The 7,435-nt window shown below is 32.1% G+C and overlaps 1 non-coding gene across 1 annotated transcript; it reads right to left on the reverse strand.

The window, feature by feature from the left end:
* Window positions 1-5,896: 5,896 nt before the first annotated feature.
* On the reverse strand, window positions 5,897-5,970 carry TRNAT-AGU (transfer RNA threonine (anticodon AGU)). The gene has a single exon. It is a non-coding gene; the product is annotated as a tRNA-Thr (tRNA).
* Between the last annotated feature and the right edge of the window lie 1,465 nt (window positions 5,971-7,435).

Below are 7,435 nucleotides of genomic sequence, written 5' to 3' on the forward strand. Positions count from 1 at the left end.
CCGAACGACCATAACATAAAATTAATTTTCATATTATAGTTTTACTTTTTTAATTAAAAATTTTAGAGAGAAATAGCAGTTTCAATCATATATTTTTCGATTTAAAAAATAACAGTTATCAATGTTCTATTTTTATTATAAACTATTTAACAACAGTAAAAAAAAATAATTAATAAAAGAATTAATTAATAATAACTAATCCCTTCCCTCTCCCAATACCTACCACCCTAAAATACTCAACTAACTTCTTCTCACAAAACCATATGTTACAAAAAAAGAAAAGAAAGAATTAGAAATACAAACAAATGGGTTAGTTTATTTATTTATTTATTTTTGGGTTATTACCGTATCAACGGTTATCTTCCATTACACTCCTTTTCAACTGTAAAGAGTGAAACAAATCATGCACAAACAAATGTGTTCATACCCATCTCTTTTTCTCTCCCATTTCAACCACATGAGTTTATTTTCAACACTTGCACTTTCTCTCTTAATTTCATTATTCTTTGCTAACCAAGTGACTACCATCGAAGGATCATTCCTCCAAAACCCAAAGATTATGGTCAAGATAACAAATGCTCTAAAATCTAAAAATCAGCTCGCTGTTCACTGCAAATCAAGCAATGATAACTTGGGAGTCCACATGCTGACTCCTTTGGCCAGCTACGACTTCAATTTTCGTCCAAACTTATGGGGCACAACATTTTTTTACTGTTCCTTCCAATGGCCTAGCTCGTTTCATTACTTCAATGTCTACATAGATAAGAGAGATAGAGATAATTGTGAAAGTATGCTATGTTCGTGGCATATGAGTGAGGAAAATGTCTGTATGTTCAACTATAAAACCGATAATTATGATATTTGCTACAACTGGTCAGGCAAAAAATTCATGTATCCATAAATTTGAAAGTTTGATTTTAATATTTAAATAAATAAATATTTTTGATATGTTGTTTATCTGGGATTACTATTATTTTTTTATTTTTAAAGCTTGACATGATTAGTACGAGTGAAATATAAACGATGTTAATTACCTATCGACATAAATTATAATATGAACATTTGTTAACTTATTTTGGTCACGATTGATAATCAAAACAACTATATCAGATGGGACATTGCATTAGAAGGATTTTGAGGTAGGGTAAAGGTGAGGTAGAGCCTTAGGCTTGGCCTAGAGTAAAGGCAAGTCGGTTAGAGTTGTTACATGTATGATTGAACAAAGTTTAGTTTCTATATAAGTCATGTTCGGTTAGTGACCAACCTTGTCTAAAGTCTAATGTAGCCATAAAGTCAGGCAAAAAAAAGATTTTTCATGAGTGTGACAAAATCGTGACGTTGTATGGTTGAAAATGTACGACTGTGACAATATTGTAAAATGCTAACACAATGTACAGGGAGGTCCATCGAATCAAGTTCACAACCAATTATTATTAGAAGACAGTCACGGGGTAGTAGTCCCATTTATTTTAGTTCCCAACTTTGGGAGAAATTAATAGAAAATGTTGGGTTTATATAAGGAAATGATAAAACAAATATATGATACAAAAGGCACTTTACATCATGTCATAAGGTAATAATATATACATTTTCCTTGAGAAATGACATATTAGAGGAGGAAAATACGGACTTACCCTAAGAAGGCATTTCGCAACTCGATCGTAGACGGTAAAATAACAATTTAAAGGGTCATTATTTTTTTAAACAAATTGAGAACGAGGAGTTTCCAAAATTTCTAAACCATTTTAGATTATAAAGAACAATAAACGGGGTTTGTCAAATAGTTATCAAATTGTTGTGTCATTTAATGAAAGAAAGTAAGAACTATTTCAAATGAACCCTATGTAGCTGATCTAGATTTCTTCGTGGTGGTTTGGTTTAAGGTTTTGTTTACGACGCTTATGAATGAAATAATTATGTTTGGTGTAGTATGGAAAATGTTATAAGAAAGAGAAGACCAATTCATCTTAGGATCATGTATTCATGATACGTAGATGTACGACAAAGAGACTAGTAAAGAGTTAACCAATTCATCTTGGGATCATGTATAAAACTGTGATTGATAAATACGATTTGGGGAGCCAAGTGATGGGATATGATGTAACACCCCAAAAAAAATAAAGGAAATTAGCTCCAAAAATAACAAGCGCCCCATGTAAGATCCAAAGGATTCAAGGACTTGAAATTAAGAGGATCAAGCAAGTATGCTCTAGACATTTTTCAAAGAAATTCAACATCTCAAGACTTGTTTACTCGAGAAATTCCTTATCAAAGATTTAGGGAATTTGTAATATATTATAGGCATTCATTTTTCAAGACACAGGTCTTACAGGAGCATATCCAGAAAGATTTCCTATGGAGCATAATTTGAAACTTTCTTTAACAGAAGGGGAGAAGTTGAATGATCCAAGTAAATACAGACGGTTGATTGGAAGATTAATATGTTTATCCGTTACTAGGCCTGACATAGTGTATTCAGTTCGTGTGCTTAGTCAATTTATGCATGAACCAAGAAAACCACATTGGGAGGCAACTCTTCGAGTTCTGAGATACATCAAAGGTATTCCTGGTCAAGGACTTGTACTACCATCTGAAAACAACTTAAGATTACAAGCATATTGCGATTCAGACTGGGGCGGTTGTCGAACTTCCAGACCGTTAATTTCTAGGTTCTGCATTTTCCTTGGAAATTCAATTATTCCTTGGAAGTCTAAAAAGCAAACCAATGTGTCCAGATCATCAGCAGAAGCCGAGTGTCGAGCTGTGGCAAATACTTGTTTAGAGTTAGCTTGGTTAAAATACATTCTTCAAGACTTGAAAGTTCCACTGTCCAAACCAGCATTATTGTATTGTGATAATCAAGCATCATTACAGATAGCAGCCAATCCAGTTTTTCATAAACGTACGAAACACATAAAAATAGATTGTCATATAGTTCGAGAAAAATTACAAGCTAGAATCATCAAACCATGGTCGAGAAAAAACTTCAACTTATTAGAGATTTGGGAACTGCGACAACAATAGTATCCCACAAATCAGGTAAAGAGTACATCAAAATCAGTTCTTTAATTTCATCTTCAAAAATTAATTTTCATTGAATTTAGTTGACTTAAACTCATATTGAATTCATTATATGATCCACAACTGGAACTACCTTTAGACATTTATAGATTGAAAAATCTCCTCATCAAATACACCTTGTTCATACCCAACGGTTTTTCGTACCTATTCAATAGCGCCTTCAATAGAACTTACGTTGTCTTCTCCTTGATAATGTTAAACGCCACATTTTTGGACAGTGTCAACCAAATTAACCCTAAGGCCTGCCGATCCATGAGCTTTCACTGCTCTGTGGTTATGATATTTGGTTTCACCCCAATAGGGATTCATGGAGATCTTTTTGGTACAGAAAATCTTCCATCTGCATCTTCTAGAAACCAAATCGGATTGATCAAACTTCTCAATTCTAATCTTTGAGCTTCATCTTCACAGATGTTATAACTAAGATCAAATTTGAGTCATATATAATTATGCGTCTGTCATGTTTTCATTCTGCGTCTGTCATGTTTTCAGGCATCTCCTCTACGAGAGAAGCAGGAAGGTCTTGCATGGCCAGCAAATCAGTAACTTCGCCTTACCAAACACAAAAATTATTGATTCCATCAAAATTTTCTACTTCAAGATTAGAACTCAAAATTCTCGATTCACGTTCTGATTTAATATCAGATGACTCTGCCATTTGTAACAAGTAATTTGGATGAAAGTAGAAAAACACAATTCTTGAAAATTGATTTTCAAGAAGATAAGCACGATTGTGAGCACGTTTCATGGTTGATGGGGGTCAAAAACTTTTAGAATTCTCGAAATACGACAACCACGCTTTGATTCCACTTGTTGTGTGCCGAAATGCTCCACAAAAATATGATACTAATTGTTGTACCAATAGTGGAAGCAAGATCGAAAATGGCTTTAATCTTATATTATAATAAAGTTAATTGTGGCTTTTGTTGGGGTTCAAGTTGTTACAAGAATTCAACATATAAACAGGTACCTACGACATATAACGTTCATGTTGTATATGGACATTTGGGGAACGACCCTCTTTTGTTGACGGAAAGAAATATTCTCTATACTATTTAATGTACTAGTTCACAATCATGGAGAATACGTACTAAATGGCAATAATGCTCTAAACAGGTGCTCTAACCAACTGAGCTACTATAGCTACTTGAAACAAAAAACATAACAATTCTTAAATCACCAAACGAATAAACACCCAAGCTAGTGTATCATAAAATACAAACCAAAAGACATATTTATATGAATGAGAAAAATAAGCAAAATACTAATTTGTCTTTATAATGTAAACCCAAATCAAATAAAATTGTATTACGAAATAGATATGTTATGAAACTCTTGAAATTCGATCTAATATTACTGTTGAAGAACAAGATGTTTAGATCTAAATTATCCAAGAAATCACAAAACGATAAGCAATCAATCCAAGAGAAAGATTTTGAACCGATTACCTCAATTATCAAGATAAAGAGTAAAAAGAAAAGAAAAAAAACTAATTTATAAACTCATGATTCGAATCGCTTCACAAAATAACTCGGTCAAGACTACTTGCATAACTCTAGCACGTAAATCTAAACACAAGAAATGCAAAAGAACAAGTTCATGGGTAAAGAAGCATACTATTCAACTTTCATTCTAATATCCAAAATCTTTGTACTATACTAATAACATGACTTACTATTTATAACCTTGAAAATAAACCTTTAAAGTAATATATAGTCCATTGAAATGTTGTAAATGTCTTGTCCATCAATACCATAACGACCATTAATTAATTTTAACTTAAAATTTTAATATAATATTCTAAAGTGAAAAAAATACTATAAAACATCTCTAAATTCAAACACGTAACCTACAATCTTATTATCCACCAAGAAGTTTTTGTGGCATAATTAAGACACATTATTCGTTCATTCTCCCATTCTTCAAGAGGATTCGTCATCGAATTCAATTGATTTCCTTGTAATGCAAACTTAAAATTATTTTCATTCCGTGGTTTTAATCTTGTCGAGGTCTTCCCTTTTATCTTTAGGTCATGCATGGATGTAAAAGTGAAATAGGAGTGCCGCTTCCTGTGCAGCCCATTGGTCTTATTTTTTTCCATGAGTTAGATATTGGCACGAGTTGAAATTAATTATTCAAACTTGCTTTATAATAAGCATTTTCTGCAAGAATTCAATCGAAAAGGTAGATACACTTAGTTTGAGTGCTCCCCTTAGAAAGAAAATTCTTTTACTTCTAAGTTTCTGTATATGTACCTTTTGTATACAAAACATTGTTCTCCTAAAAAACTAGAATCATCTTTCTTTTTAGTCTCTCTATCCGCGTCAAATATTTCTTTTTATTTTTCATTTTCTTCACTTTTTGTCTCTAATGGCCATATACTGTGTTTGCTGGCCTACCTAGAACCTAAAACTATGATACCAAATGACCCAATGTTCTAAAACTTTTAGAATTCAATCAAACAACATTGTTGAAAAATAAGATATTTAGATCTTAATTATCTAAGAACCAAAAAACAATAAGAAAGCTAAGTCAAGAGAACAAATGAATTTATGCTGTTGATGAGAGTTGAACTCAAGACCTCTCGCTTACAAAACAAGTGCTCTAACCAACTAAGCTACAAGAACAACTTCAAAAAACTACGTATCGAAGACTAAAATAATGTGTTATCTTCCACTTAAAATAGGATTTTTTTATGTTTTGTTGCCTATCGTGGGGTAGGTTTTGCATGTTATGTTTTGTTGCCTATGGTGGCTAAGTTGTTACAAGCATTGTATTTTTTTTTTTTTGGTGGAAACATACTAGAGGGCAATAATACTCTTGTTGAGAGTTGAACTCAAGACCTCCCGCTTACTAAACGGGTGCTCTAACCAACTGAGCTACAAGAGCTACTTGAAACTAAAAACATATTAATTCATGAATCGCCAAAACGAATAAACACCCAAGCAACTAGGGAAGAGAACAGAAAAGACTACTACAATACACTGTACATAGAATTGTATCATAAAATACAAACCAAAGAGACATATTTATAGGAATGAGAAAAATAAGCAAAATACTAATTTGTCTTTATAATGTAAACCCAAATCAAATAAAATTGTATTATAAAATAGATATGTTGTGAAACTCTTGGAATTCAATCTAATATTATCCAAGAAACCCCAAAACGATAAGGATAAAGAGAAAAGAAAAAACTCGTTTATAAACTCATGATCCACCAAGAAGTTTTTGTGGCATAATTAAGACACCTTATTTCGTTCATTCTCCCCTCTATCATCATTTGAAATACATATTATGTATCCTACCTAGAACCTAAAGCTTTGGTAAAATTTTAGAATTCAGTCTAACAACATTGAATTTATTTATGCTCTTGTTGAGAGTTGAACTCAAGATCTCTCGCTTACGAAACAAGTGCTCTAGCTAACTGAGTTACGAGTGCCACTTGAAAAAAATACGTATCGAAGACTAAAACGACAACCAAACAAATACTCGAACACTAAATCTTAGGTTTTTTATTCCATGTTAACTTTATGAAAGGAAAAAAGAAAAACGACTAGGATATACATTGTATGTAAAATTGTATTATGAAATACATACCTAAGAGACCTATTTTGTTACACCCCGAATTTTGAGGCATCGAAAGATCGAGAGTGACTCAAATACACTATGCAATGCATGAAAATGAAAGAACAACTAACAGAAAAAACAGTTACAAAAAAATTTGTGCGAGTTTAAAACTTTACAAGCAATGTGATAAACTCGAAGCAAGAATCAAAATGTATATTTACATATGCCTAGTTCATGTAACGAGTGAACAAGATTGGGGGAACATTGAAGAGTTCGTTCCCTTCCATTGGTATAGAGCCTGTTGATTTTTATTTTGAATTAAAAGTAGTATAGTGGGTATTTGATTTCTCATATATAAGATATATGTAATATTGTTTTGTAAAATTGATTGTTTTTGGCATATCAGTGTGGCATTAGATTTACCGATTTGTTAGACAAATGTATACGGTTAGGTTCATTGTAAATTGAAAAGTGACAGCGGCGGCCATGACGACGTTCATCCATTCGCGGTACAATTTAGAGTTTTGAAAGCCTAATTTTACTACATTTGGAATTGTTCCAAATTTTTTTTTAAAAAAAAAACTACCTTAAGAATTATTCTAAAAGTAAAATATGTATATTTAGAATTGTTCGAATAGGAAAAGTTCTCTATTTGGAATTGTTCCAACCAGGAAATAATCCTAATTTTTTTTACATATGGAATAGTTCCATACGAGAGAAAGATCTCAAACCCTAATTTTATTACATATGGAATAGTTACATATCGGTGTTGGGTTTTATGTCCTAA

This window comes from Cucurbita pepo, chromosome 12 (assembly GCF_057944985.1).
Source record: "Cucurbita pepo subsp. pepo isolate OVF chromosome 12, ASM5794498v1, whole genome shotgun sequence".
Classification (NCBI taxonomy): domain Eukaryota; kingdom Viridiplantae; phylum Streptophyta; class Magnoliopsida; order Cucurbitales; family Cucurbitaceae; genus Cucurbita; species Cucurbita pepo.